The sequence below is a fragment of the Balaenoptera acutorostrata genome, chromosome 11 (genome assembly GCF_949987535.1).
Source record: "Balaenoptera acutorostrata chromosome 11, mBalAcu1.1, whole genome shotgun sequence".
Lineage (NCBI taxonomy): Eukaryota > Metazoa > Chordata > Mammalia > Artiodactyla > Balaenopteridae > Balaenoptera > Balaenoptera acutorostrata.
Window position 1 is genome coordinate 37,142,742 of NC_080074.1, and position 13,551 is coordinate 37,156,292.

The window sequence follows — 13,551 nt, forward strand, 5'->3', positions numbered from 1 at the left end:
TACTACTGTCATCAACCTCAAATTGCAGATTCCATTTGCCAGTTCCTGAGGCCTCCAAAAGGCGGTAAAATGGAGGTTTGCAAAATGAGAAGGCCACTGACAAAAACTTATCATTTTGTAGAGTATTTTAAAATACTCAGCTTTTTTACTTAATGGGCATGCTTGAAAAATAATGAAGTAAATCATTTTGAAATTAAAGTTTGCTCACTTGTATCATTAGCATATATTAACCTCGTTATTTCTATTATTTGTGAAAAGAGCTATTTGAATAAATGAAACTGTTCCAAACCACATTAACAGTTACATATTCACAGAAATGTACATATCTGTAGAAAATTTAGAGCAACAATTTGATAATGAAATTGATATGCTTTGCTATTAAGTGTACTTTTCAGTTGCTAGGAACAAGGAAAAACAAAGCTTCCTGCGGTATTCAAGGGTCTGTGAAAAAGTTCAGTTGTCTTTAAAAGCAAGCAAAACTGATAAAGAGAAAGAACACTCACATACTTTCCAAAAAGGAATAATATTCTTTATAAAAACAATTTTGACAAAATGCTTTCCAGTTAACTAAGCTCATACACATTATCTCATTTCAGAAACATATCTACAACCTTAATTGTCTTTGTCACTTTCCTTTGAGGTTCAGATAAAGAGGTGTTTCTTCTTTGATACAAGGCCAATGTCATCAGAGGAGAAATCCATCTTAATCCGAGTCTTTCTACTTTCCTTAGGAACTAAAGTCCTTCCATGAGCCCCTTTTTATCCAATATCTTCCATCTTTTTCCCCATTGCAATTTCCTTTCCCTTAAGACTACAAAAATGTTTGTGTGCCTCTTAGCAGAGAGCGGAAGATAAAACCCTACCACCTTATCATTCCTGCATCCACCTCTTAACTACCTCTTACTGTCGTTCTTCCCCTCAAAGTCAGATTTCCTTTAAGGACAGTCTGTGGTGCACATGTCCAGTGACTCAAATCCCATTTACCCCTAAATCCAGATTAGGCTCTTTCCCAGAATTCTGCTGAAATGTCATAATCGAATTTCCACTAATTATCAAAGTCCCCAAATAGTTTGCTAATATGAATCACCTACTCAACTGTAGCATCTGTGATTATTAAACCCATTTTCCTTCCTGAAACTCTTGTGTTTCCTTGGCTTCTGGAAAACCAGTCTTCCTTATTCTCTATCCCTGAGACTATCCTTCCAAGAATGAAGAAAAGTGTATCTTTATTCATATATTCCTTTAAAAGAAGTTGGTATTTCCCAGGTCTTTGTCTTTTTCTCCTTTTCTTGGTAAGTACTGTCTCTGCATGACAACATGCATACATGCAGCTCATATGCTGACTGTTCTCAATTCTAAAATAGCAATCCCTCTCCTGACATCCAGATCTGTTGAAAATTCAACAGCTTACCCAACCACATCAATCTAGGTGCTTATTAGCTGGAATTTCAAAACCAACACATCCAAACATTGAAAGCAATATTTCCCACTCAAAAATAAAGAGATAAATGAAAGAGATAAAAGAAGAAAAAAATCTTTCCTCAACAATTAGAACCATCCTTTACATCAGTTGCTAAAATCAGAAACCTGGTTATCACTCGTGACTTTTCACTTACCCTCAAAATCCCAGGTTTAAAAAGTCTCCAAAGCCTACCAATTCTTATTTTATTTTCTAAGGCTCTTTAGTCTGGTCCCTCAAGGTTCACTTTTACAGATCTGGCAGAGCCCTTTTTACCTTTCCTGTCACCTAAATAACCGCAATCGCCCACTAATTAGTCTGCACATAATTACATTTCTAAAGGACAAATATGCTGTTAGGCTAGACAAAAAGAACATGAGGAGATGAATGCATATCTTTGAAACTGTACCTAAAGCCCATAAACCTTGAAAATGATGTATTCAGCCTCAAGGGCTCCCCAATACTGATGTATTACAGTCCTGTCATTTTCCACCTCATAAAATACAGCATGATAACCACACCTAGACAATCCTGTCCAGCCTGCCTCATTCTTTGGAAGAAACTAGTCACACAGAGAGGTGGAGCAGCCAAGTCTCCAGGATTATATATAAAGTGGCTCTTTGAATTAGACAGCATCATCCCCTGTATCATCTGAATAAAGTTAGCAATGGAGTGAGTCCAAGTTAGACGGCTATTGTGACCAATTTCTCATGGCTAAGAACTTAACTGAGCATCAACTATGCTCTAGTACGCACACTGCAAATGTGAACAAGACAGATGCACTCTCCTGTGGATGCACGATCTACTGAGGGAGACAAATAAGAAAATAAATGGTGTGGAAAATTACGATGATAGGGCACAGAGGAGCAACACCACTCTAGCTCAGGAATGGACACAGGAAGGTTCACGGAGTCCAAGTGCCACTGGGCAGAGGCTTGAAAGTAAGCAGCAGTTAGCCAGCAGTAAAGAGTGTCATCATCAGCCCCGCGTTACAGAGGAAGAAAGCGAGGTCCACGGAGAATTTACCAACTAACCCTAGGTTTTATGGTTAATAAGAGGCAAAGCCAGGACTGCAACACAGTTTCTCTGACACTAAATCCCATGCTCTTTCTAAAAGAAAAAAAAGAAGAGGAGAGAGAAGATAATTCAAGTCTAGATGCATATGCACTAGGTTATGTTTCCTTTTGCTCTAAAATTCTTCAGATTTTGGATAATACGAATTTGAATTCATGCTCTGAAAAGGAATCCAAATGCCATTTTGACAGTTCAGGATGAATTTGGGTCAATTCTAGCACTGTAACAACGAAGCTTCTACGACTGCTGTTTTCCACATTTATAGAACCCAATCTTTATTTTACTGAAGACTGGATAGAAGGATAGAAACCCTTCACATTGTAATAGTTGTGGTTGTAATAATAAGAACAACAACAACAGCTAAACCTGTTTGGCACTTACAGTGTTTACATATATTAACTTAATTTACATATATTAACTTATGACTCATCAATAATCTTATGAGGTAGGTTATTATTACAAGTCTCATTTTACAGATGATGAATCTGGGGCAAGAAAAAGTTCTGCAACATACCAGAGGGTACACAGCTAGCAAGAAGTGTGCCACAGTTCAAGCCCAGCAACCCGTTTGTAAAGGAGGATCTGTATTTTAATAGAGCATTCATACCAAAGGCTTTTCCACAGCTGTTTAAAATTGATGACACAGTTTGTTTACATGCTGATCATGTCAATAAAATCTTCTGGTTTCTATGTATATTAAAAACAACAACACATTTTAATACACCATCAAGCTAGAATCTAATAAGAAATAGTTTTATTCCTATTATGTGAAGTTGCTTTACAATTAAGGAAACTGGCCCATGCTATACATTAATGTGAATTCAAAGTGTCTTTTGGGGGAGAAATTGAAAAAATGTTATTGACCTCTAAATAATAAATGGTTGGGTCACGTTTATGTATCTGTGTGTAAGTGGATATATTATAGTGTATTTTAATGGATTCAAATCTTTTACTTCTCATATTTCTCCCCCAGTGATTTATCTTTCAGAACCACAGTCACTGAAATTAAAGCAGCCAGTGAAGACTACAAATTGGAGAACCAGAAAGAATAAATACTTGTTATAGTCAAAGGAAGAAAACACATCTGGATACAAAAAGTACTATTCACTGTAACACTTAAATTCCAGAAGACCACTTTATTTCAAGAAAAAAACAACAAAATGCCCTCCCTTAAATCCTTTCAGCTTTTTTTTTTTAACCTGATTTTGACCATTTTCTAGGAATTACCATTAAGTGTGTAGAATTTTTTCTTGTAAAAGTTTTGCCCATCTTTACTCCAGTCTCCTCTAACAACCCTTTCTCTAAAATACCATTTAAAAAAAAAAAAATCACAATACTCCAAATACTTGATAAATGAAAACCAGTCAAACCCATGGTAACAGTGGATTGGACAGAGTTAAATGCAAACATTAAGTGTAAATAGGCATACAAATCCCTAGCTGATTCTAAATATTGACAGAGACAGAAGGGGAGCATTTTTTAGTACAATGTTTCTCAACCAGGGGTGACTTTGTCTCCCAGGGGACACTGGGCAATGTTTGGAGACATTTATGTTTGTCACAACTGGATGGATGCTATTGGCATCTAGTGGGTAGAGGCCAGGTATGCCATTAAATATGTAAACATGTTAGAAGACACAAGACAGCCCCCCAAAGCAAAGATTTATCTGGCCCCCAATGTCAATAGCGCTGAGGTTAAGAAACCACATTTAGCATTTCATACATACTAACTGCAACACATTTGTTCAGAACATAAGGTCCTCATGTCCTTGCCAACCACATACATGAACTATGTAAAGAATATAGAATGTAAAAAAGCAAACTACAGGGAATAAATTATTTTTTTCAATAAAAATCTAATCTATCATCATTTCTACTGACTTTTCATTTAAAAAGGCAAAAAAATAAATTTTCTAAATTATTTTAAAAAGCATGCCCTTCCCCACTGCTGTCAGTACATCCAAACAAAATGTCAGTGACTCTCTGTAGAAGGTTGCCCTCAATACAGAACTGTCAAAACATACAAATCTTCAAGTAAAGCTACCTTTTGCCTCAGGTTCAAACAAAGGTCTTTAAAAATCGTTGAAATCCGACATGTTCGAAAATTGGTATTAATAAAGCACATCAGCAGAAGTATACTTTTCAAGAATATGTATTGCAGTAAACAGAAGAAAAGTATAGTTTTCAAGAATATGAATTGCAGTAAACTAAGTGGACATTTACTCAGAACATGGATGAGACAGGATGTGGTTTACAGAGCCACGAGCTGTTAAGACTAGGGAAATTCTAAAGGATAGTAGCTTTCTTTCTTTTTTCAATTTCATTAAAGCATCATTTGTGGCACTCCTATACCATATTAAACATTGAGAATAAGATTAGCAAACAATAGGTAAATATTTTTTGAATGAACTATCTCATGGTGAAGACAGACGATCAAACACTCACAATACAGTGTAAATGAAGCATAAAGTGTTCTGGGAACCCACAAAAGGGATACTTTTCCACAATGACAGGTCAGGTGAGGTTTGTAGAGAAGGTAAGCATGCAGGGAACGGAGTTCCAGGCAGATCAGGCCGCCATGCTTATGAAAACTCAAAGTTACAGAGGATAGCATTTTAATCTACCAGTAGCAGTAACGACAAGCTTCATGGAAATTAAATGACGATCTATGTTAGAAGCCTTCTGGAAACTGAAAAGCTAAAACAACTTAAAATTAAGATTATATTATTGAGAATATTTCAGTAATAAGTTGTTTGGTTATTCCCTGGGCAAAAATTCTTAGTCATCAAAATAAATCAGATAGCTTAATGTTTACAGGCAGTGGTTCACAAAATAATTGATAATCCCTAAGGTCCAAATACTAACAAAAACATCATGTTCATGTTAAATTGAGACTTTTTTTCTAAATTTTATTTTGTTTGATTATCCTTTAACACATGTAGGTACTCTGAAACTAAGATTTCTTTCCTCAGAGATAAGACATTATATGTTTTAGATGTTCAATGTTTTCCTAAGGTATTCATGCCTCTGAAATTTCCTAACTGAAATTAATTGGCATTGGCTTGGCATCATATTCAAACTTTGCATTAATTCAAATTTAATAATTGATTTTGCTAATTTAGCTAATGACTCTAATAATGAGATTTTATGTAATTTAATTGTGAAATGGCATTACAGTTGCATTTCTTCTGTTTTTCCAAGATTAATGCCTAGTTTTAGTCTATGTTCATAATAGGATATTTGGAAACATAAATCGTTAATCTCTATTATTGGACAGAAGTGATAATTAATAGCATGTCAAACTCATAACACAAAAATGCCCCCAAATCTCGCTTGATAAAATAGGTATCAGGCAAAAATCTCAAGTGACTATCCCAGCAGTAAATGGAATGAAACTCAAAGTCCTTTTTAAAAACAGAAGCTGTAAGTAAAATGAATAAATTACTACTACTTGAATCAACTGCAGTAATGCCAAGGTTTAGGGTGACACAAGAGCTTAGAAATTAAGTATCTAATATGCACAAGCTACTGAATACGTACAAAGAACCAGAATCAATCAGTACAGGAGTCTCAGTCATGTGACTAAATTCTATCCAATGAAATGAAAGCACAGTAGCCAGAGCACCTCTAGGAAAAGTCCTCAAAGAGGACAGAGCATGTCCTCCCTTACCCTTCCTCTGTCCCGCTGACTACAGGTGGAGGCCCAGTTCTGAGGATGGTAGAGAAAAGCCCTGTTCTGAAGATGGTAGAGAGCAAACTGAAAGGAGGCCAGGAAACTGAGCCCTTTATAAAAATTTCCCATGACCCTGGGACTGCACACCTCTGACTTATCTGTACAGAGAATACAATTTTAACTAGTTTAAGCTAATGTTATTTGGGATTTCTTATCACTTACTTTCTTATCTCTTCTCTACTGATAAAAAAGCACATGTAAATGACCCAATTTCGTTCCTTTTTATGGCTGAGTAATATTCCATTGGGTCATTTGTAGAGATGTGCATGGATCTAGAGACTGTCATACAGAGTGAAGTAGGTCAGAAAGAGAAAAACAAATATCATATATTAATGCATATATGTGGAACCTAGAAAAATGGTACAGATGAACCGGTTTGCAGGGCAGAAATAGAGACACAGATGTAGAGAACAAACGTATGGATACCAAGGGGGTGGAAAGTGGTGGGGGGTGGTGGTGTGATGAATTGGGAGATTGGGATTGTCATGTATACACTGATGTGTATAAAATGGATAACTATGAAGAAGCTGCCGTATAAAAAAATAAATAAAATAAAATTTAAAAATTAAAAAAAAATATATATAAAAGCACATGCATTGTTTTTTTTAGTTTTTCTTTTGTTTTTTTAAAAACTAAAATATGGAATATCAAGTATGGCTCTTATAGAGAATTTTAAGGAAAACTTCTATTAATTATATTTGAATGAATACAAAGTATGCGTTGTCTACTTTTGAGTGATAACCAGATGAGGCAATTTGTCAAGTATGAAATTTGCAATTAAAATATTCAATTAAACTTATATAATTTTAGAGTGTAATAGGGGCATGAAATTGGAACTCTTAAATTAAATGTCTAGACATCAGAGTGGTCAGAATTATCACTCTTTGCCCAAAAGAGTGATGACATTAGTAGCATTTTTTAATATAAAAGCATTTTAGTTAATCTTCTCAATCCTCAAATAACTAGAAAGAAGCAGACTCATAGGAATTATCATGTGAAATAGAAATAGGTAGGATTTTCATCTCAGAAAAAAGATATAAGTGAGATATAAGTGATTGAATTTGAGTTCCATGGGAGATTCCAGAGACAAAGTTATATAAATTTTCTGGTCTCACACGGCACATGTATGGCTTTCAGGTCACCCTAGGATAATAGATTTTGTATTTGAGGACCATGCAAAAGAATTCTCTCTACTCATATTTTTTTTTCTCAAATCATAAACTCAACTTTCCTTCTCTCCTTTTCTTTTAATTAAACTAGAAAAGCACTAAGAGAGAAAGGGAATATAAACAGTTAACTTTTTACTTAAAACACACAATTTCAATTTATTAGAATAATAATGTGTGTGTTACAAAAAGCATAATTTAATTGGATACTAATTTTAAACTACTGCTAAGTTATTATACATGATAATTATATACTGTATGTACTCTGAGCAAAATAAGAAGATGTCACTTCTTGAAAAGGTTAAATCCCACTGAGCAGAGTAATGAGCAAGTTGTTTCCCTGCTCCATACTTTTATTGCCTGAAGAAGAATGGAAATGGAGATGGAGAAAAAGACAACAACCACGTGACGTGAACTAGACAGATGCGCACACATGATTCTATTACATAGCTCCCCAAAGCTGAAACCCGTTTCACTGGGTATCACTTCTAAGTGTCACAGAACTGCCAAGTAATACAGTTTCAGAAAATACAGTTAAGCCTCCTCTCTGGTATCTTTCTTTTGACACAGAACTGTTTATTTGTTCTAAATTGGATTTTGTTTAGACTTTGACAATTGAATAAAGTACAGTAATGACATCCTATTTCATAAAGATGATTATTTTTTATTCTAACCTATCAAATATGGGGCAGTAGACATCCAATCAAAAAACTGTTTTTATATTTCCAACACATTACTAAAAACCTCATCAATTCATATTAGGGGGAAAATGAACACGTTGTAGCTTTTATTAACTTTTTTATTTTAAAATTAGTTTTTGCTTAGGGTCTAAAGAAAGGGAAATGTATCCTCACTATAGTACCATGTCTGAAAAATAGATGAAGACTCAGTTAAATGGAGCATTCAATACGAAGATACTTCTTCTGAGTTAGAACCTGGACTATGACATCTAAATAAGCCTTTATCCCGTGTAAGTCCACTTCTACTCTGTCACAGGTCCTGAACAAAATGCTTCACAATTATTATCTTATGTAATTCTCTCAATAAACCTATAAAGGTATAATCCCCATTTTACAAATAAGGAGACCCAAAATTAGAATGGCTACTCAGATCCACGTAGCTAATTTTTGTTGGATCTGGGATACACAGACTACAATGTATATTAATATATGCATAATTCACTTTATACCTGTCTTCCGAATATATAATTAAGGCTATATTTTCCTCTACATGTCATACAATAATAATAGGTGTGAATATACTTTCCTAGTTAAAAAACAGTACTTAATAGGAAGTAAGAAAGAGAATTAACACTCGATGTCTGTTTTCCATATTATTTCTTTTCATAATTAAAATTAGCAATTTAAAATACTATTACTCTTTTTACTTTAGAGATATGAAAACATCAGAGATAGAAATTAAACAACTTGCCCATGATAACACAACTGGAAAGTCTTAAGATGAGACTCAAATTCAGAGCTGCCAGGCTTCAAGTCACATGTCTTTCCATGTCTTTTCCCATATTGGTCCACTGGGAATATGTACCTGTTCTTAGTTTAAGCATTTATAATTGGCCTCTCTTTCCTGCTCATATACCCAGTGCTTTTCCATTTCTGTATCAACAAATTTCTCTTCTCTCTTTCTGTATTTATACATGCCCATCCCAATATGTAAACATCCTGGATTTGCTTCAAAGGTGGGTAAACTACAGCCTCCAATGCCAAGTCAACTTCACCAAGAAATGCATCATAACCAATATACTTGGTGTGATAGTTAATTTTATGTGTCAATTTCATTGGATCATAGGATACCCAGAACACTAGTTAAACATTATTTCTGAGTATGTCTGTGGGGATGTTTCAGGAAGATTAGCATTGTATTCAGCAGATGGAGTAAAGCATATTGCCTTTCCTATTGTACGTGGGCATCATCCAATCTGTTGAGGGTCTGAGTAGAACAAAAAAGAGAATAGGAAGATTTCTCTCTGTCTCAGCTGGGACACTGATCTGCCCTCAGTAATCCTAGTTCTCAGGCTTACAGACTCAGACTGGAATTTACACCAGGCTCTTGGTCTTTGAGTCACACCACCATCCTTCCTGGGTCTCCAGCTTGCAGAGGGCAGATCATGAGACTTTTCAACCTTCGTAATTTCATAAATCAATGCCTTACAATAAATCTCTTTACTATATACATATATTATATATCTATATTATATATATAGATATATATATACACACACACACACACACACACACACATATACACACTATCGGTTCTGTTTCTCTGGAGACTCTGATTAATACAGCTTATAAAGGGGTTTCCTTGAGTTATTCTTGTGCTCAAGACCCACTTCTCTTAATGGAAATGTTTACCAGTGAGTGTAAGCAATATCCTCACAAAAGAGAGCTATGAGCAGTTAGACACGGAATGAAATTAACAGCTAACAAACTCTAGCTTTTATTATTATACAATTATATCAAGTTTCCAGGAACTTTATTTAATCCTTGCTACAACACTAGGTGATATCAGAGCCCAATTTTGCAGATGAAGAATAAGGATTAAGCAATTTGACCAAGCGCAGGACCAATAAGTGGGAGATCTGAATCCAAGTCTGTTTAATGCCAAAACCCATGCCCTTAATATTTCACAAAGCTGCCTCCACGGTGCAAAGGTGAGAGTTAAATTTTTTAAAAACCGAAACTTTTCCCTTTTCCCCACTCCTTTTCTCCCCACAAAAACAAATATTATTCAGGTAGGTCTATATATATTTTCTGGGACCATAGTCAAATCTCTTTCAAATATTTCCTCATTCTCTAAGAGAATTGTGATTTAAAACAAGCAAAATTAAGAACTAAGGCATACCTAACACAAATTAAAGGCATTGACCACCAGTGATGGAACTTTAAACCTATATACACACTTGCTTTTATTCTTTGCTATTTACAGGGGCTATCCAAAATTGATGACTAATTATTATGTCATTTTTTGAAGGAGAGACATTTATCAGTTGGATGGTGTACAATCACTGTGGAGGAACCCCAAGCTGGGATAGAGGAGTAGGCCAAAGCTTGACCTGCTCAGTAAAAATCAATGTAATTAGACTCTTGATTTGCTCATTCATTCATTCAAAATATATTTTGAAAGTGCCATTATAGAGATTTTAATGACTGGCAGAAAAGAGAGATAATTTAAAAAGAAGTAACAAAGTTGTGTACAGGGTACCATGATACAGTCTGATGCACTGTGGAAGTCCACAGCAAGGAAACCTAACTTAAAACTAGTTTGTTCAGGCACTGGGAAAAAAAAAATAATGAACATTTGTGAATTCCACAGGAATCAACACACTCAAAAAAATATTACCAAAAAAGAAAAAAAAATCAGGGCCTGATTCCATCACAGATATGGTTATAATTTGGGTTAGAGATGTTCCCATAGGCACACAGTGATTTAGTGCAATGAACTCACTTTAAACATAAATGTTCAACAAAGTGGGTGTTTTCTTTGTCCCTTAACAGCGGGGCTCTAACAAAAGTCTGCTGTTGAAGCAATAAATTATGAAAGAGGAAAAGGTATCATGTATCTCACAGACCAGCAGGAATAGGTGTTAGGTCAAACCAGCAGTTTCTAACTTAAGAACAGGCATGAGCAGTTCCAAAAATGAAAGTCTTAGCCTATCTCTTTTGGCCTGGAATAGATTTTACAACCTAGAAACAATTCACTCACGGGCTTATCCTGCAGTACTTGAAGAATTGAAAGAAAACACCATTTATAACAATGTTCCTAAAACTGCCCTTGCAGGTTTAATTTTGGTGCTGAGAAGAGATGCCCCTTCACCCAACTCAAGGGTCAAGAGAGCAAGGATCTATTCGTGACAGGAGTCATCATTTACAGGTCCTAGCAGTGGGAACCAGAGGCAAATTAGTGGCTGGAGACAAGGAAAAAGAGCTGGCGGAGCGCCAGAAGATTTGAACGGAATGACGGAAAGTTGGGGATTGAGGTGTGCAATGAAGAGAAAAATGGGTGAATACTTTCAGCACCACTTGCTTTTTATTTTCTTATCTTTTCTGTTGACTCCACCTTCATATTTTATAAAGGTACTGGCCCTTCCCAGAGAAACTTCTCACCTCTGAATGCTTCCCATTACTTTTTTTAGAACAGAGTCTAGAAATTGGCCAGCTTGCTCATCTTTCCTCGATGTCGGTTGTTGCTTTTGATTACAGTTCCACTCTCTTCTTCAACCCTAAGTTTTAGGAGACTGAGTACTCATTTGGCAGCCCAGGTCTGCACCCACCCCGAAATCTGGTCTTTGAGGAGTTAGAGAATTTTCTGAGAATTTTACACGAATTAGGCAAAGATACAGGGGATACACATGCACGCACACACACACACACACAGAGTCATTAAAATGAAAAACCAAAGGCTATTCACAGAATATAAATGGCGTTCAAAACTGGACTACCTTTATACTTCAGGACAGCTCAGATTAATCCCCTAACCTGAAATTTCTATTCTCTAAGAAAGTGTCTGCCTGTCATTTTCTGAGTCTGATGATGAGATGTGGTTACACTGACCAGGTTGGATCTGGCTGTTCTTCTCTAGATGATTGGCGAGCATTTCCTCACAGTGTTCTCCTTATTATCAGAACTGCAAGATGGGATCACTCCTCCCTCTTGCCATTCATCCAACCCCTATCTAGTCATTTCCAACTACAAGGGTGCCTGGGGCAAAGTCAACTTAGGGGCACTGTAATTGCAAGCAATGGAGGAGTAAAGAGAAAGGGCATCCTTCGGTCTCTGATTCTACAGAGGTAAACAGGGACAGAGGAAGAAAGAAAAAGCAGGGAGGGAAGTCTCTGAAATAACCCTTGATGCACTCTTCACACACAAAGAGCTTAAGGAAAATGGATGTACCTAAATCATGGAAAGCACATATAAATATACATACAACATATATTTATCGAGCTTGTTTCTGTGAGCTAAGCACTGTGCTAGGCACTTAGGAGACATATATATATATATAAACCCTGTCTTCAGGGAGCTTACATGTTAGCAATATACAAAATAAACTAGACATTGTATTTATTTTAATACCATTATATAGAGCTAAATAGGAAATTATAAAGTTCACTAGAAGGTGACAAATGTAATGTAAAAAAAAGGAATTAAGTAAAGGAGAACAGGAGTGTGAGAGAAGTGGAGGGGCTGCAGTTTAAATAGCGCATCTGGGGAACCCAATGCAATTGTTTGGAGTAAAGAATTGAAAGGAATGATATGAGATATAATTTAGCCACAGTAATAATTTAGTACATATTTATATGAATAACATATATGAGAAAAATAAGCAGCAGATGACAAGATATTAATTTTTAAAATTCATCATCATCTGAATACCCAGATGGCCTCCAACTTCAATTATACTTTAAGCAACTTCTCCAAAACACAGGCAAAATCAGTTAGGTTTTGTGTAAGAGAAAAAATAAATTAAATGGAAGACAATATTACTGTGTTTCCTGGTGTATCTAGGAAATAATTCTTAAGTCATAGTAATTGGAAATCTGCAGAGGACTGATTGGAACTACTCAAATAACAAATTTACATCTGTTCATTTTTTTCAGGAGTAGAGGAAAAAAGACACTTTTTTTTTTCTTCATAGTGCAAAACCTCCTTCTGAGAAAACTGAAATTAATTTATTTGAAATTCTGCTGCCTATCAGCCTGCACTTTCCATATGAACATAATTTTAGGAACAACAACAAAAATGCTTCTGGCCATTTGAGCAACTTTCAATCAGTTTTAAAGTTAAACCAAACAAAAGGCATTAAAACAGGATGCAATTATGAATTTCTTTATAAACCTCTTTATAGGCTTTCTAATACATGTCTTCAAATTTACCTGCAGTGCTCTGGATAAAAATGACTATAAAATTAAAGGCCATTTTAATGAGATTTCAGAAAAATGCTTTTCATCGCTTTTCCAACATGGAAAATAGTTTAACTCTCTCTATACAGTTAATTTTGAATGAGTATTTCTATATGGAAAAGCATGACCCATACAATGCCATTTTAAAACTACATTTGTAATAGAAAACCTGTAACACAAACAAGCATAGGAATGATTTAATC

General features: G+C 35.4%; 1 protein-coding gene across 4 annotated transcripts in view; it reads right to left on the reverse strand.

Annotated features, from left to right (window-relative positions):
• The window catches only part of TMTC2 (transmembrane O-mannosyltransferase targeting cadherins 2), a 900,074-nt gene that overhangs the window by 632,376 nt on the left and 254,147 nt on the right, over positions 1-13,551 (reverse strand). The window lies entirely within an intron of this gene.